The sequence below is a fragment of the Tursiops truncatus genome, chromosome 8, assembly GCF_011762595.2.
Source record: "Tursiops truncatus isolate mTurTru1 chromosome 8, mTurTru1.mat.Y, whole genome shotgun sequence".
Classification (NCBI taxonomy): Eukaryota; Metazoa; Chordata; class Mammalia; order Artiodactyla; family Delphinidae; genus Tursiops; species Tursiops truncatus.
Window position 1 is genome coordinate 61,107,509 of NC_047041.1, and position 27,732 is coordinate 61,135,240.

Below are 27,732 nucleotides of genomic sequence, written 5' to 3' on the forward strand. Positions count from 1 at the left end.
TTGAGGAAAAATTGAGTAAGGGGAGGCAGGTAGAAACCACTCTCCCCTCCCACAGAAATATGGAGACTGGAATAGTACCCATGATAGCGATTCTTGATTTTTTTTTTTTTTTAATATTTATTTTTGCTGTGTTTGGTCTCCGTTTCTGTGCGAGGGCTTTCTCTAGTTGCGGCAAGCGGGGGCCACTCTTCATCGCGGTGCGCGGGCCTCTCACTGTCGCGGCCTCTCGTTGCGCAGCACAGGCTCCAGACGCGCAGGCTCAGTAGTTGTGGCGCACGGGCTTACTTGCTCCGCGGCATGTGGTATCTTCCCGGACCAGGGCTCTAACCCATGTCCCCTACATTAGCAGGCGGACTCTCAACCACTGCGCCACCAGGGAAGCCCGCGATTCTTGATTTTTGTCGAGACTTTGTGTATGGCCTAGTCTATAGTCAGTTTTGAAGAAATGCTTTATATGTGCTTGAGTACAACGTGCCACCTCTAGTTGTTTGGGGTATAGTTCTTTATGTGCCTTTTGCTGTTTTGATAATCGCCACTTTATTTTTTAATTTTCTTTTTAGGTCTGCTTGACCCGTCATTTCCCAAAGGAGAGGGTCTTTTTTACACACCATGGGATTTAGTTTTGTAAATTTGTGTTTAGGATTTGATATGTGAGTTCATCAGTGAGAAGACTCGTAATTTGCCTTTGTAGTACTCAGAACTTCTAAATTGTTCAGTTCCAGGGGCGCCTTTCACACTCTGGTCTACAAGTTGTACTGGCTGGCTCTCCTTATCGAGACAGCTGGGAGCAGTCCATCCTCTTCTCTACTGAACACCAGTTAGATTAGAATTATTCACTTCCTGAACATTGGCTAGAGCTAACTTGTAAAAGCATTTGGCCTGGTATTTTCTCTGTGGAAAAATATTAAATTATGGCTCAATTATTTATAGGTCTATTCAGATGATTTTTTTTGTTGTTTTTTATCATTTTATCCAGTGATTGTGTGTGTGTGTGAGACTGGTTTTAATATTTTGATCAAAAATACCTACTCCAACGCATGAAGTCCTGAGTTTCATTTTTTGAACACGTTAAATTTCACTCATTCATTGTCATAATTTTTTGTAGGTCTCTCTTAATAACATCAAAGAACTGGATTACTTTTTCTCCATTATTCATATTTTTGCGTTTAAATAGGTGTTTAGTACAAAATGGCTGACTAATAAGAAAAATAAATAAATAAAAAATAAACATAAATAAGTAAATAAATAGGTGTTTAGTGCATTTATAATTATTATAGTTACTAGTATATAGGTATGTGTGTACGTATTTCTCTGTTTTATGCTGTTGTTTCTTTCTAACTTTTTTTTTACTTGTTTTTGGTTTTGCCTTGCTGGCTTCTGTAATATTGATCAAGTTGTTTTTAAATCTCTTTTAGGAAGTTAAACATCTATTTCTACTTTTTTTTTTTTTTTGCGGTACGTGGGCCTCCCACTGTTGTGGCTTCTCCCGTTGCGGAGCACAGGCTCTGGAAGCACAGGCTCAGTGGCCATGGCTCACGGGCCCAGCCGCTCTGCGGCATGTGGGATCTTCCCGGACTGGGGCACGAACCCGTGTCCCCTGCATCGGCAGGCGGACTCTCAAGCACTGCGCCACCAGGGAAGCCCTATTTCTACATTTTTAATGCTCATCCTTGCATTTTTTTAATGCTCACGTTTTAAACATACATCCTTAACACAAAGACTAAAGATAAGTATCTTTATAGAATAATAATTCTGTCTTCCTCTTCAGTAATACCTGACTCTTAGAATGCTTTAATTCCCATCACTGCCCCATCTTCCACATTATTTTAGTTTTGTGTTCTGGTGTCATCTTGATTTATAGACCCCAAAATATTGTGCTATTTATTTATTCATTTATTTATTATTCATTGAACATTTATTTTTATTGGGTATCATAATGCATTATTTTACCTAATCCTTGTGAAACTTGTGAAAGATGAACAGTATTGCACCCCCCTTTTTTAAAAAAAAAAATTTATTTATTTGTTTGTTTGTTTATTTTTGCCTGCATTGGGTCTTTGATGCTGCGTGCCAGCTTTCTCTAGTTGTGGCCAGCAGGGGCTACTCTTCACTGTGGTACACGGGCTTCGGGCTTCTCATTGCAGTGGCTTCTCTTGTTGTGGAGCACAGGCTCTAGGCGTGCGGGCTTCAATAGTTGTGTCTCGCGGGCTCTAGAGCACAAGCTTAGTAGTTATGGTGCACAGGCTTAGCTGCTCCGCGGCATGTGGGATCTTCCCGGACCAGGGATTGAACCCGTGTCCCCTGCACTGGCAGGCGGATTCTTAACCACTGCGCCACCAGGGAAGCCCCGCCACCCCCTTTTTACAGACAGGAAATTGAAGCATAGAGAGCTTAACTAGAAAGCATAATTAGGAAAAAATACAAGATCCATCAGATCTCAAAATCTAAGTTCTTTCATCGTCCCATATTATATAAACTAGTCTTAGCTCTCAAAGGAAGGTGTTGAAACAAAGACCTTAGGTCTAAGTAGTTGTTAGAGAATGTACAGGACATATGGTCCAATGGTCTCCATTCTGGGTCTTCAGTGGAGGTGTCTGATGGTGCCCAGGAGGCTGCAGATCTGTGTCTTGAGGGTGAAGCTGCAGCTCCTCTGGGATTCAAAGGCTCTGCCTGGGTAACAACTTGCTATAAATATTCTTGTCTCATGCATTTTGTCATACTGTGTACCCCTGAAGAGCTTCAAGAAGTAGAAAATAGTCCTGGAGGCCAGAAAGTCTGAGATCAAGGTGCCAACAGGGTTGATTTCTGGTGCGACCTCTCTTCCCAGCTTGTGGGCTATCTTCTTCTCACTGTGTTCTCACATGGCCTTTCTTCTGCTGGTTTTGGAAGAGTCTTGCAGAGAGGCAGGAGGTGGCTGCAGCTGACCCTGGGAAACAGACCCTGGCTGCAGCCACTCTTGGGTGCTCCCCCCGCCCCCCCCGGATGTGTTTTTCATCCCACTCCTTTTTGGTTGGTGCAGTTTTTCCTGCTTCATGAAGTAGATCCTTTAAAATCCCTTCAGGAATAGCCTGCCAGTAATAAGTTGCACGAGTCATTATGTGAAAAATGACCTTACTTTAGTCTTAACCTTGAGTGGTAGTTTATCTTGTACAGGTTATAGGTTGGTAGCTACCTGTAGATATTATTTTGTGGTCATCGGGACTTTGCTGATGAGAAGTCTCTTGACAGTCTGTCTTTTATCTCTGGTTGCTTTTAAATTTCCTCTGTCCTTGGTGTTCTTCAGTTTCACTGCGTTGTTTCTAGGATGGGTTTGTTTTGATGTATCGTTTTTGGGACTCAGTGTGTGTCTTTTAAACTGAGAAGACTCCAGATTTTATTTGTGACAAATCCATAGCCATTTTCTCTTTGTTGCTTCTGCTTCACTCTATATACTTCCTTCCACTTTCCATTCCAGTAACTTTCTTATCTGTTATTTAACCTGTGCACTTAATTTCTCACTTGAATAATTGCATTCTTCATTTTGGTTTCCACGTGGTTCTTTTTCAAATTGTTCTGTGCTTTTCTCGCTCCTTCTTATTCTTTCATTAAAGTTTCTATTTCTCTCATTTTTTTCCTTCAATTATGTAAAACATATCATATATGTCCAAATAGATTCCCAAATAGACAAGTACTCATAATATTAATTTATTGATTAAGTTACTTGTATATTTATAAGCATTATGTAAAATAATTATGGATTTCTTTTCTCACTGGCACATTTTTAATAATAATTTTTTCAAGCGTTTTACATTTATCTCCAACATACTGTGTTTATTATTATGAGAGCTGCTTGTTGAATAATTTTAGCATCCCAGAACAGTTGAAGAGCATGTGGGGATGTTGATAAAATGTAGAGGTGGGGTCCGAGAGTCTGCATTTCCACCAAGCTCCCAGGTAATGCTAGTGCAGCTGACATGCACAGCACTTTTGATGTGCAGAGTTTTAGAGCAGCGGTCCCCAACCTTTTTGGCACCAGGGACCGGTTTCGTGGAAGACAATTTTTCCATGGATGGTGGCAGTGGGGAGGGGTGGGGGGAGGTGTTGGTTCAGGCGGTAATTCGAGCGATGGGGAGTGACGGGGAGCGGCAGAAGAAGCTTCGCTCGCTCGCTCACCCGCCGCTCACCTCCTGCTGTGCAGTCCGGTTCCTAACAGGCCACGGACCAGTACTGGTCTGCGGCCTGGGGGTTCGGGACCCCCATTTTCAGGCCCATCATCTTCACTTTTCAGTTGCTGTAAATACAGCACTTTAAAAATTCACATATGATGCTCTCGATAGATATTTCATCTATTGCCAGAGAACCCCCATCTGCATGATAAAGGATCTTTTTTTTTAACATCCACAAATAAAATATTTTATTTATTTTTCAACAAATGGTGTTGGAACAATTGAATAGCCATAGTTAAAAGAAAAAAGAACCCTGACCTAATCCTCATACTTTGTACAAAATTAAGTCTGGATCAATCATAAATCAAAATGCAAAATATGAAGCTACAGAACATTTAGAATAAAGCGTAGGAGAAAGTCTCTGTGACCTTGAGTAATACACACAAGTGTATATTAGAGGTAAACAATAATGAATTTATTACAGTTTGGATGTGCAGGGTAAGGTCATAAAATCCTGTTGTACTTGCCAGGGAAGAAGGGAAAGCTTCACAGTGGGTAGTGGTCAGTGGAGGAGAAGCAAGTGGAGGGTCCCTTTGCAAGGGACATTTTTTTTTTTCTTGTGCCATTTTTCATTAAGTGTTTATTAGCCTTTGGGGGGCTCGTGATAATCTTAATTCAAATTTCATTGCATAATAAAGCGACAGGGACATCCTGCTCTCAGCATGACAGCCAAGGGAGCTCTACAGATCCGCTCAAATGTGAAGCTGGAGAAAATCAGTTTTTACAGAATGCAAAGAGCCTTTCTCTGGAAATGATCCTGAGCCATTTCACTGAAGAAACATTTATTCCATAGAATCTACCAGAACTTGGTAAGAACTGTGAGCGTCTGTGGTCTTTGAACCAAGGTGTGTGCCCTCCCTCCCTGCTCTGGCTCAGCAGGGCAGAAGCCCACCCCAGGCTGGGGGAGCCACGCACACGGGGACCCCCGCTCCTGGCATCCAGCTGCTGGACTATCTTCCCGGGAGGGCAGCATGTCAGCGTTTCTCATCCTGCCCCCCAGAGATCTGTGTTTGGGGCTAAACACTGAGTGAATGTGGCTGAGAGGTGGGGGGGGGGGTCCCTTCTCCGGCTCAGACCCCCTCGTGGGACCAGACCGCACATTGGGCTCAGAGCACTGAGAATGCTGGTTCCCTGTTACCCTTGCTGTGGCTTGTGGCAGGTGGAGTGGTCCGCGCAGTAAAAGATCATTTTTTAGAAGTTTATCTTGTATGTATATATTTCTAAATTGTTCAACATATATACTTTGTGTAAGTGAAGACGGGTTAAGTTATGCTGCAATAACAAACAGTCCCAGAATGTCAGCAGCTTGAAACAGCTCATACAGGTTCCCCCCGGGTCTACTTAGAGCTCTGGTCCACATCATCTTCCCTTTGGAACACGGGCTGATTCAGTCCCCACCGTTGCCAGAGACCAGAGCAAGTGAAAGAGATATGAGGAATTGTGCTCTGGTTCCTAAAGACTTTCTCCCAGAAGTGACACATATCACTTTTCATGTTTATTGCCCAGAAAAGTCATGTGGCTGTGAGTAACTTCAAGGGGCAGAGTGTTATCCTACTATGAACTTAAGTAGAGGAGAACCAAAACATTTCTGAATAACCCTAATTACTACTACACACATACTTAGTTGCTTTTGAAAGCGATCATTAAAAGGCCTTCAGTGAAATCCTATATTTGCATTTTATGTTGTCTTGCCTTCCCCTAACAATTACTGAATCTGTATTAAATTTTGGTTGTGGGTGCTTAAAATAAAAATTCTCAGGTTGTCCTCTCTAAACATCAAAATTTGACATTGATCAACGTTGATTTGCTAGTCAATGATTTCCACTTAGGCTGCACATTAGAATCACCTGGGGAGCTTTTTGTTATCCCAGGTCAGCCTTAGACCGATCAAATTAGAACCTCTGGAGGTTGGGACCCTGGCATCTGTAGTTTGTAAAACTCCCCAAGTGATTTCAGTCTGCATGTAAAATTGAAGTCCCCTGTGTTAATCTGTCTTCCCTAAAGAGTGCTTTGTTGTTCAAGATAAAGTAATTGAGAGATTGCCCCCAAAGAGAAACTTTATTTGGGCGTGAACATGAGGTGAGCTGCTGTTTTCTGAGACGTAATTTAGGGGTCCACGCCTTGCCTTATGTTATTGTCTCTTTTGTATTGTTTTGTTAAACCCAGGTATGAAGGCATGCATTTTCTTATTTGTTGCATCTGATAGTCCGATTTTGATGTATTTTCCTCTGTGATTGTAGTTTTTCCATAGGAACTGATCATCTGTAGGGAATGTATGTGGAGTATGGAACTGAGTCTTCTGGGTGACTGGTTTTTTGTTGTTGTTATTTCGGTCGCGCCACGAGGCTTGTGGGATCTTAGTTCCCCGAACCCAGGTCACAGCAGTGAAAGCTCTGAGTCCTAACCACTGGACCACCAGGGAATTCCCTGGGTGATTGTTGCCTTTGCTAATGCTGGGCCTTAGGAGTTTCACCATTCTGGACCATTTTCTGAGCCTGTGTGTTGATGAAATTGCCAAGAAATAGAAATTAAAGTCTTTTACGTGTGTATACATGTGGAAAAATAGACACAGATACACATGTACTCATACACATTTACACACATACGCAATATTTGAATAGTAAGGAAGAATCCCGAGGATTTAGGGCAGGGAGGGGCCCAGAGAATGGAAGGAACTTGTCCAAGGCCAAGGAGTGATACAAAGTGAATGAAAATCTCAGTCTTCCCACCTACTCCTGGCCTGACTTATCCTCCATTTATAGATGTGTGTGTGTGTGTGTGTGTGTGAAGTGTGTCCGGGATGCAGAGGGATTACTTAGCATTTATTTGGAGATTGGGGGGGTCTCGCCCTGCTTCTGTTCACTTTCTTTCCTGACGTTGTTGGCTGTGGCCTCTCCTGGTCAACTCTAAATTGTATTTGCAGGAGCCAGAAAGCGCTGAGCACACATCAGAGTGTGGGTAGTAGGGCCGTTTCCTAGTTCCCCGGAGCCGTGGACTTGTTTGTGGATCGTGAGCCGCGACTCCCTCTATCCCGCCCTTTCAGAAAGCAAACCGGCAATCAAACAGTAATTGTTTCCTTCTGTGTGGATTTCTCATTCCAAAGACTGCCATGGCAAGTAGGAAGTTGGCTTTTAAAAGAGCAGAGGAACCTGGAATTAGACGTCAGGCCTGCAGTGCAACCGTGGATGTGGTAGCCCTACAGCCCACATTTTCCAGCAAGAGTCCTGACTTCAAATATTTTATTCTGTTGGTTTTACAAACAATCCAAATGCCCTAGAACTTCCACTACGAACCATATTTTCTAAAGTGTTTCTTACTGATGAAAGAAGCACAGAAATCCTTTGTTAGACTCTGTTGCCCCAGTTCTGGTTTGAAAAATATATCACTGTACACATTATGCAAAGAAGACTTTTTTTTTTTTTAATGGTGGGGTTTAGAAAGGCAAAAACAGTCCTATTTGGGACATACCAGTTTAGAAAAAGACCCAGTATCCCAGATCTCTGGGGAAATCCACGTACTCTTCCTCTTAGCTATTCATCCAAGCATATGTACAGACATTCAGTCCAGTTCCCCCTCACCATCTACTGGTCAGGGGGCGTGATAACTATGTTAACTAACTGTGACAGGGGCTCTGCCCTCAGAGACTTCACAGCCCATAAAGGGAGATGAGATATGGATACACACAGTAATAGATACAAGTCAAAAGTATACCCTCTATATTCTATACCCTCTGACTATGTCAGAGGGTATAGAATCTCCCAACTGGGAAGATCTAGAAAGATCTCGATTCACTCAACCTCACCAGACCCCACACAGCACCCCTTCCTCTGCATCCTTTGATCAGAGCGAGTCACTAGACCAGCCCGGAGTCAGCGTCCCCCTCAGGACGAGGGGAGTAGGATGCCCGCACGAGGATGGGATGGACTTTTGGTGGCCATCTGTGCAGTCTACCACATTAACGTAGAAGAGGACAAATTTATTAATATCAGAGCTGAAGACTGGCATCTCACCATTTTAGCGCACATGTCCTTGGTCATGGGTGAGGTCTAGCTGTGCTTCCCCAGTTGTCTGAAGTTGCGAGCTTCCCTAAGCCAGTCCCAGTGGGCACAGTCATGTGCCTCTCTCATGACCAAGCCAGGATGAAAGGTGATTTCTGCAAAGTTCACGTTGTGAGTGATTCTGCTGAGGCAGAAGTGGTTCCTCTAGGCTTCTTATCCATCCCTTTCCTCTCCCCTTTCACTAACTTTGCTGTTTATCAGTTCCTTGCCCGTGGCGTCCACCCTTCTTACCAAGGTTCCCGCCTCTCTCTTGTTCCAGGCACTAACACGGGGGGAGATATTAGCGATGGTGCCTGTGAGCCTGGACTGGCCTCCGCGGCTTCCTACATGAACCCCTTCCCGTTGCTCCGTCTCGTCGAGGACTTGAGGCTGGCCCTGGAGACGCTGGAGCATTCTCAGGAGAGAGCAGCCCTCCTGAGCCAGATCCCCGGCCCCACAGCTGCCTACCTAAAGGAGTGGTTCGAGGAGAGCTTGGTGAGTAGGCCCATGGCCTGGGTGGGGAACACGGTCACGGAGCCCCTGGCATGCCACCACCACCTGGGGCTGTTACTTCATCTGTGGACTGTCCAGTCTTTTCTTGCTTCCTGTCCAGATTTGGCCAACCCGCAGTGGGTGGTGGTCCTTCCCAGCAGAAGGGTAGGGCCTGGTCAAGCAGCTTAAGCTCCACAGTCAGCCTGCCTGGGCCCCTCCCGTTGTTCTCCTGAGAAGGGGAAATCCAGGGCCAGAGAAGAGCGAACATGGAAGGTGTTTCCCCCCAGATAGTACATGCACAATTTGCTGTGTTATAATCCCTAGCTGGGGTCTCTATTTTCAGCTGAACCCACCATGCCCCTCGTTTCTTACAACAGACTAGAACCTTGTTTCCTCATCCATCCCGTTATTGCTGCCCCTACTCTTCAGACCACCCTGCCCTAGAAGTCCTTCCTGCCCCTAGAGTGGAACGCAGGTTTCCTGACTCTCCTTCTGCCCTCTCTAGATCAATCCTGCACACCTGCTGGTCTCTAAGGGAAGCAGATGAGTAACCAAAGCTGTAAATTTTGGGCTTTTGTTACCCATCTCCTTCCCTGTGGAGACCAGCCAGTCAGCTTTAAAAGACGAGTAATATCTGGGAATGGGTAAGGCAAGGAACCAGTCCATTCTGGAAATGAGCTGGATTGGCACCCGGTCCAGGGCTGGGAAGCCAGAGGGAGCGTGTGATCATTACCTAAGCTGAGTCTGAGGATGAAAGCTGGGATGCAGTCTTCTAAAGCTAGAATCCAGTGGCTCTGATTCAAACTTGGGAAGTATGCACAGAGATAGGATGACAGGAACAGGACCACTAAATTGGGAGGGGCAGGTTGATGTTGAAAACCACAGACGAAGGAGGTTGAGATCCTCTTTTCTGGAGGCCAAGTCATTTGTGATTAGACGGGTTATATCCCAGGTGTCCTAGCTACTCCTGTTCAGGAGTCTGTCAATACAGTCTTATCCCCATGCCTTCCTCTGAGCACCGAAGAATTCTTTATTATATTCATTATATGTGTTGTTCAACATTTTCATTACATAGGTTGTCTGCCTGGAGTTCTGTAGCATACCCATAGGTAGGGAGAATAACAGCCTTTCAAAGATGTCTACATCCTAATGGCCAGAACCTGTGAATAAGTTACTGTATGTGGCAAAGGGGAAGGAAGCAGGTGGAATTAAGGTTGCTAATCAGTTGAGTTTAAAATGGGGAGAGCAGCCTGGATTCTCCAGGTGAGCCCAGTGTAATCACTGGCGTCCTTATAAGTGGAAGGGGCGGCGGAAAACTCAGTGTCTGGTGGATGTGGTCGGGGAAGGAGTCGTCCGCCGCTGCTGCTGGCTTTGAAGGCGGAAGGGCCGAGAACCGAAGGATGCAGGCAGCCGCCAGGAGCTGGAAAACTGGGCTCTCCCCTGGAGCCTCCAGAAGGGAGAGCAGCCCTGCCGGCAGCTTGATTTTAGCCCAGTGAGATTCATTTCAGACTTCTGACCTCCAGAACTATAAGGTAATGACTTTGTGCTTTTGCAAGTCACTAAGTTTGTGGTAATTCGTTACAGTAGCAACCGATAATGCCCAGAGAGGAAGGTGAAGGTTGCCGGATGGGTCTCGGGTAGGCCTGTTACAGGTCAGGGTTGCAAGCTGGCTCCTCACTCATTCCTCCCCCACGTGAAGGTGATTCTTGGGGGTCCTCTCAGACTTGTGCCGATAATGGGACAGAAGTCCCCACCTGCTCCTCCACTCACGCTTTTAACCAGATTGGGAGTTGCTGGGGGATGGCTTCGGTAGTTTAGTTCTCCTTCCCACAGCAGAAGGATCCCCCTTTGCTTCGCTAGAGAGGAACTCTCTGGCTGTTACCGTACTTGCAGCTTCATGATGTTGATCCCGGCTTCTCCCCTGTCATGTCTCAGCATCTTCTGCCCACCTCTCTTTGCAGCTGCGGCTTTCCAGCTCACTTTACACCCGGCATGGGCGCCCATCCCTCCCTGCAGTCCTGCTAAGTACTACTGACTCAGGCTGTAGTGTTTACAGAAAATTTTATGAAGCTTCAAGAAAATGATAGGTCCATAATTCCTCAGTCTGAAACCCTTGGGTCCACATGCATTTTAGAACTCAGAGCTTATTAAACTTTAGAAAGGTGAGACAGTGCATGTGTACTGCACAGCATGCGCCATCTCTAGCAGATACAGGGCAGGAAACGCGTGAACATTTCTTCAGCAAAACTTGTGAATATCTGCATGAAGTGGGATAAAGAAAGACTACAAATACATAATTTACAGTGACTGTATTTTTACCTTGTATAGATGTGCTTGAATTTATGGAACCATTTCTCTAATGTTGAATTGAAATTACTTTTAATCTTTCACTAATGATACGGCATTGCTGCACAGACTGTCTAGAAATATTTGTTGTTATATCGAAATATTTTCAGATAGAATCGTGAAAGTAGAATAATAGAGTTAAAGCAGGGTTAACGGACAAAATACAGAATGCTCAGTTAAGTTGGAATTTTAGATAAACAATGAATTTTTAATAAGTATGTTTCATACAGTTTGCTAAGTCTGGCAACTCTGATCAAAGATATTAATCTTTAAGCCTTGTGACACATTTTTCCAAACCACTTTTCAAAAAGATTTTACTCATTTATATTTTCATTGGCAGGGTTTGAGGTATATCCTGATCAACAAGCACTAAGACTGAAAAAATAGCTTTACTAATTTCATAGGAAAAACGGCTTCATTTTATCTTTGTATTTCTTTGTTTAGTAGGAAGTCTAAATTTTTTTATTAGCTAATTAGTATTCCGTATTGTCTCCAAACTTTTGGTCTCTTACCCCAATATGAAAAAAATTCCTCCTCCAAATACACATATTCGTATATGGAGAATTGTCCTAATATATGTAAATTATAAAACATAGTCCCAGATAGAAAATCCTTTTTAAAGGACAGGTTAAGGAAATAGCTCTAGAGACTTCCCTGGCAGTCCAGTGGTTAAGACTTCACCTTCCAGTGCATGGGGTGCAGGTTTGATCCCTGGTCTGGAAGCTAAGATCCCACATGCTTGGCAGCCAAAAAACAAAACATAAAAACAGAAGCAATATTGTAATGAATTCAATGAAGACTTTAAAAATGGTCTACATCAAAAAAACTTTAAAAAAGAAAATAGCTCGAATATTTTCTTCACACACCTCCCCACCCCGACCCCTCCAGAGATCACCTTGAGTCCCTTGGATGTGCCTGCCCTAGTCTGGTCTGTTAATATTTTGTGTTCTCACCCCCACCCCTATTAGAATTTTAGTGTTTTTCTTATGTTTAAATGACTTTTTACTAGCCCTTTGCTTTGTGGCATTTCTTTTCCTCACTTGATTTTAAAACGTTGTTTATTTATGGTGGTTTTTTGAGGCAAAGACTTTAAAAGGATTGTAACTAATTTTATCGGTCTTTCCTGTTTGAATTTCTTTTCTTTCTAGAAAGGCCCTGCCTGACCTCAGATCAAATAATATTCACCTGTATTCTCTCTCAGTAGGTTTAGTTTGATTTGTATCACATGGTTTACTCGAATTCATCTTTTTAGTGTGTGGCATGAAGTATGGATCTAACTTCTATAATTTACCAAAAGAGATTCTTAAAAAATATTTTTGATCCCAAAGTAGTCGATGTGGTGTTTGGTTTTTGCAAGATGCATGGCAGGAAACAGCTTGCATTCAGACTTGCAGATCTGTTTTGGGGGCTACTTACAATGGTTGGGGGAATGCTTGCCTTGGAGAGATTTTTCTAAAAGTTGTTGCATTCATAAAACTTTTGGAGTGGTTATGGCCATCAGCAACCTATGAATGGTGTACTTTTAGGGAGGTCAGAAGTTCATATAAACATTCCAAGAAACCAGGGCTGGATGTTTAAGGTTTTGATTCTAGACAGAGACCACCTGTGTGTATTTTAGGTCTCAGAGACCTAAAGTCATTTTACAAGGCGCACACATTCCATAGCAGGTCTTATCTGTGTGGAGATAGAAGCCAAGGCCGTGAAGAAACCCACCGCTCCGCTTTAGATTGGTTTTAGATTGCCTTAGGTTGGTACTTTTAGTTAGAAGATGTTGCTGTACAAGTTGTGGTCTCTGGACCAGCAGTTTTGGTATCACTTGATAGCTTGTCTTCAAGAAAGAAAAAGTTAGAATTTGCCCCATCCACTGAACCATCTCCAGGTGATTCATATTCACATTAAAGTTTGAAGCACTGCTTTAAACCAGAGACTCGCTTGAATTATTACCAAAAAAAAAAAAAAAAAATCCCATGTGACTTAAAATTGGAGCTAACAAGGTAGCTGGAGGGCTCAGGCAGGTAGTCCTAATTCATGGTATCTGTACGTCCCTTGGGTGTTTGTGCTGTTCTCTTTCGTCGTAAACCTCAGTTACTGCTTTGTCATATGCTGGCCTGGCGTGATCCAACCGTGCCTTATGACATCTGTCAGTTGGGATTCTTTCTCAGAAAGTGGCATAAACAGTAAGGAGTTTTAAATGTCACTAACGAGATGTCCAGAGGATGGGTGGTCCCAGGGTTAAATCAGAGACTCTGGGATGACCTCAAGGGCTCCAGCTTTTCTTATCTTTCTCCCCACCATCCTCAGGGTGTTGGTTCTTTCTCAGGTGTGTCCCCTAACAGTTGCAAGAAGGCTACTGCAGCTCCGGGCAGCCTGTCCTCACACACACACACAGCTGTGTCCAGAGGTAGAATATGTCCTCTTTTTATAAAACTGGGAAAGATTTCTCTGAACCCCCCCAGCTTCTCATATGGTCCCAATGGTCAGGACTTGTTCGCATGCGCATACCCTAGCTGCCAGGGAGGCTGGGGAACCAGTGCTGGTGCTTTCACTGATCATAGTGGAAGGAGGGGCGTCTGTCGGGAAGGAACCATGATGGAGGGGGGGAAATAAATGTCCCTTAGGAAGACAGCTCAGGGCGACTGTCACATGTCCTTTAGGTGTGATTTTATTCTTGTTGACTGACAAGTTCTTATTTGCTGTGTGTGTGTGTGTGTGTGTGTGTGTGTTAACCCCTGAAGGAAAGAATCTCGTTGGCTTAACTCATAATTTTTGAGCCAAGCCCTCCAGGTCTATGAAGACATGTTAATTGCAAAAGAAACAGAAATTCAAGGTTTTCATTTATGCTCAGCTGTGGTTGGTTTTGGAAGATGCATTGCAGAAAACAGCTTGCTTTAGATTTGCAGATCTGTTTCGGGGTCTGTTTACAATGGTTGGGGGAATGCTTGCCTTGGAGAGATTTTTCTAAAGGTTGTTGCATCGGATTAGCTGCCCTTGGGTCAGGTCTCCACCCAAGGGCCAATAATTAGCTGGCGTGAGAGGGCAGGAATCGTGGTCTCCTGTTACTGTTCAACAGTAACTGTAACTGGGATGTTCAGTCACAGATACTGGCAGCTGTAGCACACAGAAGTAGGGGCTGCTGAAGAGGCCGCAGCGGATGTGGGGAAGCGGTTGGCGGTTCGAGCACACAGCGGACTAGTCCTGGGCCCCCGCCCTTATGTCTTGAACAGTGAGGGAGCTGTGGTCCTAGTGCACCGTGGTCAGAAAGCCCGTGTGCGGGCAGCTGTTTCTTTACAGTGGGGCTGGTTCCTCCTTGCTGGGTGCTGGCCGGGCTGGACACAGATTGGCTGGCAGCAGCAGGGATTCTCGGCCTGGGAATAGTTACAAACAAGCCAGGCTCATCCTAAAGACAAGTGTCCGTGGAACAGAACTGCCCAGGATTCAGTGGTGCTAGGTGGTGGGCAAGCTTCCAGGGCTTTGGGGCCTAAAACAGGGTCCTCCCTTCCTTGGCCCCTAATAGAATGAGGAAAGGTGGGCTTCAGGCCTGGAAGGCATGTGCGGGGCTCTCTAAGCTGGGGTCCCTCTGGGACTTCAATGAAGAAAGGAACAAAGGGCCTGGATTCCCGTTACCCAACCAGGTCTGTTTGCCTGATGCACAGCAGGCCAAATGCTGCGATGCTGTGGTTTACAGCCAAGAGTTTATTCACAAGGCAGCCAAGGGAGAAGACAGGAGAATGTCTCAGATCTGCCTCGCTGAAGGCGAGGGGGTTGGAGTGTTTATGGGATAAGAGGGTGGTCTTAGGGGAGAGGTGATTGGAAGTAGGGAAGAAGTGAGGAAATCGGTGTTCTGCGCAGGTGCATCTGGGTTAATGCTTCTGCATATTCCAGATGGAGGCCCTTAGCATCATCTGAGGGTGGAGTTTTCCAGTCCTTTGATGTCAAAAGGCCATTCATTAGACATCTGCACAGGCCCAGTTTTAGGGAGACATCTGCGCAGCCCCAGTTTTAGGGTGATGCCATCCAGTCCCTGGCCGGCTCACACTGGGCAGGAGCTGACTCCAAGTTCCTGTAAAACAGCTGGGCTGCATGAAGCTGGGCTGGTATGCAATTAAAGGGAGGAAAACAAAGAAAAAAACAAGTGAACTTAATGAAGGCAATTTACAAGCAAAGGGGTTTTAGCAAGCTGTTTTCTTATCTGTTGTTCTATAAGACAAGTTCAATCATTTCTATTATCAGCTTCTGTTACTCTATGGGGCACAGTTTCAGTATCTGAACTCTGGGCTTAGCCTCAGAAAGTTGGTGGAGTGCCAAGGCGCTTCAGATGGGGCTCCTGTATAGGAAAGGTTCCTGGAGACCAAGGCGAGCAGGGATCACGGAGCCTGGCCTGCAGAGAAGCATCAGTGAGGCTGTCCTGTGATAGCAGAAGAGTGTGAGCCGCTTTCATGGTTGGCAGACGGGGCCGAGCTCAGGGTCAGGACTTGTAGACGGTGAAGCTGAGGCCCGGGCTGGAAGGCTGCAGCATCTCTGCTGTGATGGGAATGGAGCTGAGTTCCAGAAAGGGGCCACCTTGTTCCTCTCCCTGCAGGTGCCCCCTAGGCCTGTGGTGACCTGGGGGATGAAGCCCTCAGGGAGAGTGGAGTCCGTAAAGGGCTGGTCAGCCAGCTTCCAATGGGCCCTGCAGGGCTGGGGGAAGTGGGCGGGTGACCCAGGTTCCTGGGAGATGCCCAAGCGATACCAGAGCCGGCAGGGTCTGCAGATGGAGCAGCTCCAGGGCCTTCTCTAATAGTCGGGCGCACACACTCATCATCTGCAAGGCATCAGTCTGTTCCACTGTTTCATTACTTCGGATGTGGGTCAGGGAGATTTTTGGTGAAGACCTGAGGCTTCGGGGGCTGAAGGTGAAGTCTGAAGAAAGGCAGGTAAACCCAGCAGCCGCAGAGCGTGGGCACGTCAGGGCAGAGCCTGGGCTCCAGGGCGGGGGGGCTTGGCAGAGACGCTCCAGAGGGGCTGTTCTCTGTGCCGCCCTCTGGGAGCAGCGTTCGTGGAGTCGGTGTGGCCTCCCAGAGGGCCCATGCTCTCCTCAGCGAGGGTGCAGGTGTCCTGGTCAGCGTGCTTGGGCAGGTGGAGGGGAGCAAACCAGGGTGAGGCGATGTGGAATGAGGCGAAAGGCCGGCTGTCTGCCACTCGCATGTGGCCACGGGTGAACCTCTCTTCCCTCTGGGACTCAGTTTCCCTACTGGAAATGAGAGCTGGTCTGACAGTCCGTCTGCAGGATCTGGCCACGCATTCCAGTCCTGCAGTTTAAAGGCTATAGAGCGGCCCCCTGGTAGCCACCAGCCCCTGCCTTCCTCAGTCTAGACATTTAGGTTTGCAAAGGGGAGACAGGTTAGGGAGCCCCTCTAGGCACAGCTGCCCCGTGTCGGGGCTCGGCCGAGGCCGCCATCTCCGGAGCCGTGAAATGGGAGACCCTGAATCGGCAGCTTCCTCTGGGCCTGGCTGTAAGGGAAGTAAGGCCCCTCTGGGGTGTGTGCTGACCTGTGTCAGTCTGTCCGTCAGATGTTCGCGTGCTCTCAGCTACCTTCTTAACCAGTCTCTCCAGAAACAAAAAGCCCAGCCCAGGAGGGTGCACGGCCACCCCCGGCCACCCCCGTTGTCAGCGCAGCCGCCGTGTCACAGATGGCGGCTCCTTCAGCTCCCGGCGCTCCGACGTTCCCGCTAGGTTCAGCCTGCAGTCTTTCATTCCGGCCAGAGAAGCAAATCTGCTCACCGTATTAAAAAGCCAGAGGAGTTACAAAAAAAAAAAAAGGTGGGAGGGTGGGGAGAAGCTGTTTTATGAATTATAAACCGTGAGCTTGAGTTTCTTGTGCCCTGCGATTCGTCTCTGTTCTCCGCTCAGGGCCAGGAGCAAGAGATGGGTGGGGTATTTATGTGGCAAACATGTTCATTTTGAAAAGTCACAGACGGGAGTTTTATAGGAAAATCTTGGCTTTCTGGATGTTAGAAAAGGGGAAATTTGGTGATTGTTTTTCAAAAAAAGAGATAAGTGAAGCCTATGTGAGCCCATTTCCAGTGCGTGTTTCTTGCCCTCCCCACTATAGGTGTGAACTTGAGAGCTCAAGAGTTGTAGGTGTCAGCGCGCTCTTTCCTGTGCTTCTCTCCCAAGGGACTCCTGCTAGGCTGGTGTGCTGGTTGTGGGGAGGCTCTTTGTCCCTGTGCAATACTGGAAGAAGCCACTAGGTGGGAGTCAGGGACAAATGCTGGAAAGTCTAAAAGCCCAAGGAAGAAGGTATGGGCTTTTTGTGAGAAAATAGCTGCCTCCCCCGACCCCCTCCCAACGCTTAGAGGACATAAGTTCCTCTCATTAATGAGGCCGCTGGACAGTGTACCTGAGTCAGCTGGCAAAAAGAATTATTTTCCTTGGAACCCAGTGGATAAAGGGTAGGCCCGGGAGGCCTCAACTGTTTGTGGTGGGGGAAGGAGACCAGAGGGATGAGGGCCCGTCCTGGGAGTGTAGACTTGACCTTCTATTGTCAAAGACGAGAAGATCTCTCCAAACACTTTTTATTTATTTATTTTTTTTTTTTGCGGTATGTGGGCCTCTCACTGTTGTGGCCTCTCCCGTTGCGGAGCGCAGGCTCAGCGGCCATGGCTCACGGGCCCAGCCGCTCCACGGCATGTGGGATCTTCCCGGACCAGTGCACGAACCCGTGTCCCCTGCATCGGCAGGCAGAGTCTCAACCACTGCGCCACCAGGGAAGCCCTCCAAACACCTTTTAATTCCAGTGCCTTTTGCTGGTGCGCTATTAATTAGGGTGGCCTCCATTTCCTGACCCTGCGTCTGTCAGGCCCTGCCCTAGAGAAGTCTCCTGTACCTTGGGGGATTTTGAATACATTTTTTTCCTGTCACAGCACCGCAGATTGGGGGCTTTCAGCCACTGCAAACTTAGCAGTTTTAATTTTCCTGGATTTTGGGTTTCTCTCCCTGCCGTCCAAGTAAATTGTACCTTACTAAATTCCAGAGATCTGGCTTCTTTCAGACTTGACTTGAGACTGTTTCAGTCCCTCAGAACCAATGTTTATAAATGATCAAGAATGTGCAAACACTGGTGAAAGAGCAGATAAATCCTTCCCCACTAAATCTCCTGCTTCAGGCCCAGGGGGCGTGGTGGGCAATGTTGCCTGGTTAGCATGATCTGAGGTCTGAGCATGTGGACACCCCCTCAACCCTCCGCCCGCAAAGAGGGCTTGCCGGCACACCACCGGGCCTCCTTCCCTTTCAGGCACCCGCTAGCAGGTAGGGAGGCTCCAGAGGAGTCCCACCTCCAGGCAGGACTGCTCAGTACACTGGGCTGCAAGACCTTCCGAAAGTAGTCTCCTAACTTCTTACTCCTCAGATATGGTCCTGAGACCAGCAAGATGAGCATCGCTTGGAAGCCTGTTCGCGATGCACAGTCTCGGGCCCCATTCCCAACCTGCTGGGTCCGAATCTGCATTTTCACAAGAAAGCCCTCTAGCCCTGGCGATGCACTAAAGATAGAGAAGCAGCATCCTCCCCCCGGGGTCAGCAGTCTATGGCCTGTACCTGGCCTGCTGCCTATTTCTTATTCCTTGTGAGCTAAGCATAATTTTTCTGTGTTTCAGTGATTGAGAAATCCCAAGAAGACAATTTTTTGATGTGAACATGATATAAAACTTGAATCTTAGCGTTCACCAAAAAAAGTGGAGCTGGAACACAGCTACCCTTACTGCTTTCCACATTGGCTGTGGCCGCTTTTGCGCTACGAATGGGAGTCGACTGTCACAAACCATATGGCCCACAAAGCCTAAATCATTTGCCATCTGGCCCTTTACGGGCAGTGTGCCGCCCCTTCTGCTAACTCGTTTTGGAGGTGGGTCTTCGTGCTTGGACACCCTGGGGACCTGGGCTGCGGTGGCCAGGATGCCTGTTTCACAAGCAGGACTTACTTGTCAGCCCCGAGGAGCAGTGACCTCAGGCTAGCTCTTCCCTCTCCTCCCCTTCCTCTTCCAAGAGGCAGGCCCATGGTGCAGCGCACCTGTTGAAGGGCACAAGCCCGTCGGACTTACTAGGTCCGTCCTGACACCTGTCACCGTGGCCCAGAGGCCAAGGCTCAGGGCTGCACTGGAGCTCAGGATGCCAGTGAGAGGTCAGCGGAATAGCACGTGACCCCTTCTCGGTCCACAGTGGTGCCCAGTTAGATGCTGCTGACTCCTGGCCGTTGGCAGGAGGAGGAGAATCTCAGGAACTCCATCCCCAGTCATTCCCACGCATACATGGGATTCCGGCCAGATAAGTGACTTTCTTGGGTTCCCCTCCTGGACCCAGGGATAAGGAGGAGGGCAGTCTATATGAGTTCCCCTGGCCACTCTGGCCTCTTAGCTGTGCCTTTGCTCCCCAAATGCTCAGTTGCCTGCCCTTTGCCGTCAGCTGGCTGCCTCGTGTTCCAGTAGTGAGTTGAGTCTGGTCGACGTGAGTTGCTTTGGGGAAGGCTCCGAGGGCCACAGGGTCACTGTAATGACTCCTATTGATGTATACTATGTGGTTCCTGAAAACGTCTCTCCTTAGTGATGGATCCAGGGAGTCCCCGAGAGTCTCTCTACCTCACAGGGTGGTGCTATAGAAGTGGGACCGCCCCCATCCTGCCTTAATAAGGGCAGCCTGAATCTTTCTGAGTAACTACTTAGACCAGATAAAATCCAGGCTTTCCATCTTTTGGGAGTCATGGATCATTTTGATGACCTGAGGAAAACTATTTCAGAGAAATAGTGCTTTCTATACATTTTATGAACGTACTCAAGGGCCTGTCTGACCCTCCGAAGCCAGTCTGTGGCCCGCGGTGAGGAGCCCCTGGCTGGGGTGGCCTTCGGAGTGAGGGGCTGCAGCCATGGCTTTGCTTCTAGGCCTTTGGAGTGCTGTCTCGTGGATTCCGAGTTGAAGTGCAGTATACTTAGGGGTTTCAGGGAAAAAAAGCCTGAGGTAAGAATTGCTACTTGAGGATACGGTAAAAATATGCCAAGAATTTAGCTGCAGCTTGTCTCCATTCCCTCCCTCCCTCCCTCCCTCCTTTGCCTTTCTCCCCTCCTCGCTCCCCACCCCCGTTCATCACACAGGAGTTGAGCTAATAGATGAAGCTGGCTCTGTCTTGTCTTCTCTGAGTCGAGCATCTTTACCCTGGGGAAACTCGTTTTCTCCACATAGTTTCAGGTTTATCTTTCCAGTCTCACCATTTGAGCCTCACTCTTTCACGCGGAGAACGTTCAGGTTCTTACGGTGTGCTAGGAATCGTGCTAGGCGTGGAGATCAGAGCTGTGAATCAGGGCTCACACATGTGCTCCCGTCTGATGAAGTGGTCAGACGTGTAAACAGGTGTGGTTCAGTGCCGCAGGGCAGGTGGTGACACGGGGCCGGGGGGTGGGGGGGTGGGGGGGGGTGGTGCCGGGAAGCCAGCTTCCCCAGAGGCAGGTCGGAGTCAGCGAGGCAGCCATGTTGCCGCCTGGTCCCCCTCTTTCCTCCTCTCACACCAGAACCTACCAGCGGACACTGATCCCCCCGCCAAGGGTGGGCAGACCTCTCCCCATACAGCCCCCAGATCAGCTGTCTTGCCTCTTCCTCCCCAGAGCCCCAGGAACACCTTTATCACATACCGTGTGGAGGTTCTTTACCCAGGGCGAGAAGTTGGTTTCAGTTGCCTTGGATGCTGGGCAGATGTGTGTTGACCAAATGAATTCTTCATTGGACTTTCCCAGGTTTTTAGACAGAAAAAAGTAAAATGGCCTACCCACCCCTGCAGCCTTAGAGACCTTGACTAACGCATCCTATCCTAGTTCTGGGCAGGGAACCTTGGCGGGTGAGGCCCGGGCTGCACTCTGGAACTGGGCCAGAGACCAGAAGAAGGCTCTAGAGCTCAGGGCATGGGCAGCTGAGCCTGCTTTTCCTTTCTGGCCTCTGATCTGGGTGTGTCTCCAGGAATTTACTCCTCCCCTCGTGCCAGCTGCTGGCCGCAGCCCTCCTCCTGCCGCCTCTGTGTTCTGTGTGGGCTGGGCCAGCCTGCCGGGGACTGTGTGTTTTCTGCCTTGTCCTCGGGCCCTGCTTCTGGGCTATGGACAGCGTAGATGCCGTGCTGAGCAGCATGCCAACACCCAGCAGAGCCCTCTCTTCAGGTGGGAGCTCCAGGAAACCCCCTGGTGACCCCCAAGGGCACCGGGAAGGCCCACGCAGTCACAAGATGTGTGTCTGCAAGTCATTTCGGGCAGCAGAGCTCAGAGCCCTTGCGTGTAACCACAGTTCCCATTGCACCCACATCAAAGACTGCTTTCATAACCAGTCAGAGCCGAGGGCCACACGTTGAGGGCTGGGCAAGGGAGAAAAGCTGTTTTTAGGGGAGCTCTCAGAGGAGGCGGGAATGTGAGGAAGTGGGGGGCAGCCTGTGGGGAATGCTGGACAGACCACCCTGGCAAGCCAGCATGTGACCTGCCAGGAAGAAGGCAGATGCAGCTCCCCATCTCCTCAGCCTGCTGCCTTCCCGAGGCTCCCACCCAGAGTGCTCCCTAGATCTCACGGACACACGTGAGGTGGCCTCACCTGGCTTGTGAAGCAGCTAGTCTGGGCTGGGGACAGCCAGCGAGGCGGGCGCTTGACAGAAGCTCTGCCCCGTCTGTTCCCGTGCAGAATGCGGCCCTGGGGAGCCCTGTGGTGACGGCTGGCAGCAGAGGTCTCCCAGGCTGCAGCACCGGACGGCGCCCCCAGCAGGGCCAAGAACGCAGACTGGAGCTGCTTCTGAATTTGTTCTTATTTGGAAACGACTGGCTTCCCTCAGGGCACAGCCCGACACCAGCCTGGAGGAAGAGGGGTAGGCGTGGGCTGCTGGGTGGGAGTCAGGCTGTGTGTGGGAACCAGCAGTTCCTCCAAGAGCAGCGCTTATTTTTAGTCTCTCCCCAGTCCCAAATAAACTGAGAGCAGCTGGGAGCCTGTGGGTAAATGCAGAGTGGAGCTGAGACAGGAAACCGGGGTCTCTCCCTAATGAGTTCCAGCCACTCCAGAAGGGGGAAGCCAGACGAGGAATTTTCTTCGGGACTGCTTCCCTCTGGCAGGCTCTGGTATTATCACCGAAAAGAATGTTCCCGTGTGTGTGTGTGTGTGTGTGTTTGTGTGTGTGTGTGTGTGTGTGTGTGTTTACAATTCCTGGCCAAGTCTGTCTCCCCCCCGCCACCCTTCTGCTAGGTTCCCCTGCTCTACAAGCTCTGTGTCCCTGAGCTGGTGCCTGTGTGTGTCCGGGGGGGTGGGAGGTGGATACAGGAGCAGCACGGTCTGGTCTGAGCCACTGTGTCTCTGAAACTGTTTAGGTAAAGGCTGCCGGACGCAGGCCAGGGGACTTGGGGAAATTTGAACACAGCTTGACGTTCCTGAGGGGGAGGGGGCAGAAGCAAGGAAGAGGAGAGAATTTGGTCTCTGGCCAGAAAAAGGGCTTTTTCAACCAAGGAATCTAACTGCTGACATGGGTACCCAGCATGGATGGGGACATTGATGTTTACAAGCATTTCACGTGGCTGAAGAGGGTAAGTGACTGGCTGCTTTGTCTGGGTCTCCGTGGAGATGAGTGAGGGGAGAGACACTGTGTGTGTGTGTGTGTGCGCGTGTGCGTGTGTGGAGGGGGGAGGTGTTTGTCCGGCGAAGCCCTGTCGTGGCCAAGTTCTCCATGAGAATCTAATTATAGACACTAGGGGAGAAAACAGTCAGCTGTCTTTGTTTCTCCTCTGACATTCTAGTGAATGAGCCTCTGTGCAGAAAGGCAAGAATGAAGTGAGGAGAGTTCGTTATTTTAACTTGAGCACGTGAACGGTTGGAAGCTGCAGACACCGTGACCAGAAGAAGGTGCCCAGCACTTCTGGTGTGAGGATGCGGAGAGGCCGCTGCCTTTCAAACGCACTGAGTTCAGAAGTTGCTGGGCTTCTGCTCTGCTCGGAAGTCATCTGGTGTGGAGATTAGTCAGTGTGCTGTCAGCGAAAAGAGCTGCTGCGTTGCGGGGGGGAGGCTCTCGGAAGTCCTCTTTGCGTGTTTCTCAGAGGCCAAGGGCTGGCGTTGCAAGTCGTTCCTGCCGACTCTGTAGGGGTTGAGCGTGAGAGTGTGGGGTGAGTGCTGGGGGCTGGAGTAGCGTCCGCACTCACAGAACCCAGGCTCACTCTTCTGTCACCATCTTTGAACTGCAAGGATGGGTATCCATCTATTTTCACACTGAGGCTGAATGTTTTCAGAGGGAGGAAGGGCAAAAGCAGCTGACAGATAAGAGACCTGACCTTGTAACTGTAGAACAGGAGGGACAGGAAGTGTCCGGCTCAGAAGGTCCCCGACCCCAGCGCCCCAACACTGGGCCCGCTTTGGCGTGTGCCCTCTGCACTTCTCACTCTGCAAATATTTATCAAGTTCTGGGTACTGGGTGTCCAGTGGTGAGCACAAAGTAGAACCAGTCTCTGCTCTTGTGGATCTCCTATCTACCGCTTGGGAGATGCCAGTTAAATAGTCCCAGGAAATAAGCCTGAAATTTACAAGTTGATAAGTACAGCCAAGAAGGGGAACTGTTGGTAGCTATCATCAAGGGCTGTTACTGATTGAGAAGGAGTAGTCAGGGACCCTCTTTGAGGAAGTAACACTTCATTGAAAACTGAAGAAGTAGGAGTGAGTCAGGTGGAAAATGGGGTGAAGAACACGTCTGAGCGCGGTGATGGTTAGGAGCTAGGGGTGGGTTCCGGATCACACAGGACACGGAAGTCCACAGTGAGGGTTCTGGGTGACGTCGTTTGTATAATGGGAGACTTGTAGTAGGGAAGTGGCATGAGATACGTTGGGGGATCTAATTTGTGTTTTATGAAAATTACTCTAGCTGTGATATGGTGTATGGTAAGCTGTGTCACGAAAAGTGAGGCAAATTGAACCAAATTAGAGAGCTCGAGGGCTTGTTGGGATCAACTAGTACAAACCCCTCATTTAAAAAAGCCCAAGAGGGGGGCTTCCCTGGTGGCGCAGTGGTTGAGAGTCCGCCTGCCGATGCAGGGGACACGGGTTCGTGCCCCGGTCCGGGAAGATCCCACATGCCGTGGAGCGGCTGGGCCCGTGAGCCATGCGCGTCCGGAGCCTGTGCTCCACAATGGGAAAGGCCACAGCAGTGAGAGGCCCACGTACCGCAAAAAAAAGAGAAAAAAAGCCCAAGAAAGGCTAGGAACCTCGTGGCTATTAGTGTTATGGCTATAAGTGGTGCAGCCTGATCTTGAACCCTGCTCTCTGTCTCCCAGTCCAGTTCTCTTTCCTCATTTCTATGGCCAAGTAGGTAGAAAATTATGGGTTTGGAACCCAGCAGAAATCCTGTTTGTGCTCAGCCCCATCCCAGCTTTGGGATGGGGGCATTGCAGTCACCAGAGAGCATGCTGAGGTGACCAGACATTTTGGTAAAGGTTCACATCCATTGTCTTAAGAATTGAAAAAGCCTCATTGAAAAGGTTTTGGAGGAAATAGGTGAGAAGTGCAGTTCCCATCACTTACTCTTTATTTTCTTGTATCCAACTGAAGCTTTTTAACCAGGAGGTCTTAACAGCCGCGATGTGCCTGGGATTGTAGGTGCCATGTCCCAGCCGCTGGGACAGAGGTTGTACCTTTGTACCTTGTGCAGAAGTTCTGTCTGTGGAGGAATTAATTCTGCATGCGAGGCAATGTGAGGAGGTTCTTTCAGTCCTGAGACCCAGGCTGTGAGCTCTGACTCTTGGATGGTGGGAAGTCTGCTGGGCGAAGCTCGAAGTGAGGAGACTTCAAACCCCCTGGGAAAGACTCATAGCAAAACATTTTTCTTCTACTTTTAAGGAGCATTAAACACACACACACACACACAGTATCGGATATGTCATAGGTAGTATAATCAGTATCTTTCCTATTCTCTACCTGAAACACAATTGCCAGACTCTTCTTTTTAAAATCCCCTTTAAAAAAAAAAATTCCGGGCTTCCCTGGTGGTACAGTGGTTGAGAGTCCGCCTGCTGATGCAGGGGACATGGGTTCGTGCCCCGGTCGGGGAAGATCCCACGTGCTGCAGAGCGACTGGGCCATTGAGCCATGGCCGCTGAGCCTGCGCGTCTGGAGCCTGTGCTCCGCAACGGGAGAGGCCACAACAGTGAGAGGCCCGTGTACCACAAGTAAATAAATAAATAAAAATCCCTTTTCATCCTTTGACCCTGGTCGTAAGCCCCAGGATTTGCCCTTAGTCTGGACGAGAAAGCGGAGGCTTTTCTGCCTGCTTGGCTTTTAAGACTTTTTTTTTTTTTTTTTTTTTTTGGTGGTACGCGGGCCTCTCACTGTCGTGGCCTCTCCCGTTGCGGAGCACAGGCTCCGGACGCGCAGGCTCAGCAGCCATGGCTCACGGGCCCAGCTAACCCGCGGCATGTGGGATCTTCACGGACTGGGGCACGAACCCGCATCCCCTGCATCGGCAGGCGGACTCTCAACCACTGCGCCACCAGGGAAGCCCTAAGACATTTTTTTAACCTGGTCTCAACTTACCTTTTTAGTTTCATCATTTATATCTATTTATATTTGTTTTAATTTCATCTCTTTATCTCTGACGAGCTCCCACGTGTAGTCCCTGCCTTTTCTGAGCTTCTACCTCCATGTCCTCCTCCTAATTCCCACCCACTTCATCTGACTCCATCCGGGCTCTCCTTTTCCATCAGTCCTTTGCTGACCTCCTCCCTCTATTGCATGCAGTGGACTCCAGCCTGGGTGCCCAGCACTTTCCATCTGCCTGGCTCACCCACCCCCTTCCCACGTGCTTCCTCAAGCTGGGGTGGCTTGGAGAGCAGGTTTCTCTTAGCCCAGGTTTTTGAAGGTGGAAACATGCTGTTTCTTTCATGTTCCCACACACGGGGTGGTTCCAGCAGAAGAGGTGCCTGGATGAGGTGTGACCTGGTAGGAGGCTGGGAGCCCTTGTCCTTGGACCAGTCCAAGAGGTCAATGCCTCGGAGCAAGACAGTCTTTGAATTTTGGGACAGTAAGGGGAGATGCCTATGGCTAAGAAGGCCCAAAGCTAGAGGGGAAGCATTTGGTGAGAAAAGAGACATTGTCTTGTGGCCTTTGGAGGACGGGATACTGCGTACTGTTTTAGCTAAGAACATGCAGTTTGAAGTAAAGCCTGGGTTGGGCTCTTGGCTTTGCCACACTTACTAGCTATGTGATCGTAGGCATATTATCTCAAATCCTGGATTTCTTCATCTATAAAATAAGGTAATAGTGCCAGCCACATACAGGTTTTATGAGGATCAAGTAAGATAATGTATGTTAAATGCTTAGCAGAGAACCATGCACGTAGGAACATTCAATAAAAGTTAACTGCTCTTGGCCATTACCAGGAAGGAGGATATTGAAAGAGGAACAGATGGGACCAGTTTGCTTCTCTCCTAGGAGTGCATCTTAGGCCGTCATTCCTTCAGCTTAGGCCCCTTTCCACATTCCAGGTCAAGGTCTCAAAGTAAAGACCGGCAGGAGACAGCTGGGACCTGGCCCACCATGAGTAGCCAGAGGCCCCAGGGGCTGCTGAGAGAAGGCTGACCAGGGCTGGTCCTCCAATGCCTTCCCCGACAGACAGATCCCTGGGACAAGGTAATCTCCTACCACAAGCATCCAGAGGGTCTCCGCCCCTCAGCTCTTTGGTTCCTGACTGACTCACAAACAGCTCACACCTGCCCTGCTTTGAGATCAGTGGCTCCAACCCACATAGTCCTGAAAGAGCCTCTCAAAATAGCAACAAAGCAGGGTCTGTGGAGTCCGCCCGCTGCCCTCTGAGCAAGAGTTTATTTTCCCAGGAACAGAAGTCCCAGCACTGTCAGCATCTTCACACTGCTGCTGGCTTCTAGGACTCTGCGTCGGAGCCAAACTCCAAACCGAAGTCACAACCCCGTCCACCCCACCCCCAGCCCCTAAGAAAAAAACAAAAACGGAATCATCATGGCTCCCCCATGCAATTGGCTTGGGTTCTGTAGTACACAGTATGGAATGAACTCAAACTGCTAATGTGAGACTTTATTCTGTGTCATCTGGTGCTCAAACGGTTGATCCAGTAGCCTGGCCACTTGGGCCAGGAGAGCTGCAAAGACATCCTGGCCCCAGACATTGACTTGCCTTGTACTCAAGTCAGAGTGCAGTTGAAGTAGGCAGCGGCTTCTGTGAAAGCTGCTCCCACTGGCTGAGAACGCGGATCCTGTATCCAACTCCTTGGGTTCGTATCTCAGCTCTGTGTGACCTTGGACAATTGATTTACTCTCCCTGGGGCTCAATTTTCTTGATTGTAAAATATGGATAAATAATTCAGTGTATGTAAAGTGCTTAGAAAACGCTTCATAGATGTTATGGTGACGATGACCTCGGTCACAACTGACAGCCTCTGGTTACTCTAGAGCCATGCGCCCAAACTTGATTCTGGGCACAGAGATTTTTCAAGACCAGGAGGAGGATGATAGTGGGTATGGTTACTCAAGGGTTCTAGCTGTCCGCATTTTCCTAAGGGTACATCCCATCTTTAGCCAATGCACCCAAAATGTCCACCCATCATATTCCCCAGCATAATTTAGGAGCTAGAATTTTGCCATCTGTGACTCCTGTCTGC

The 27,732-nt window shown here is 48.7% G+C and overlaps 1 protein-coding gene across 2 annotated transcripts in view; it reads left to right on the plus strand.

The window, feature by feature from the left end:
- LOC101334013 (olfactomedin-like protein 1) overlaps positions 1-27,732 on the plus strand; it is a 386,099-nt gene that overhangs the window by 278,617 nt on the left and 79,750 nt on the right. The window contains exon 3 of one of the 2 annotated variants that reach the window (XR_012333203.1): positions 8,523-8,737. The exons of the other annotated variant lie outside the window; for it this stretch is intronic. The gene's annotated coding sequence lies outside the window, so the exon portion shown is untranslated. The remainder of the gene's footprint in view (positions 1-8,522; positions 8,738-27,732) is intronic. 2 annotated transcript variants of the gene reach the window in all.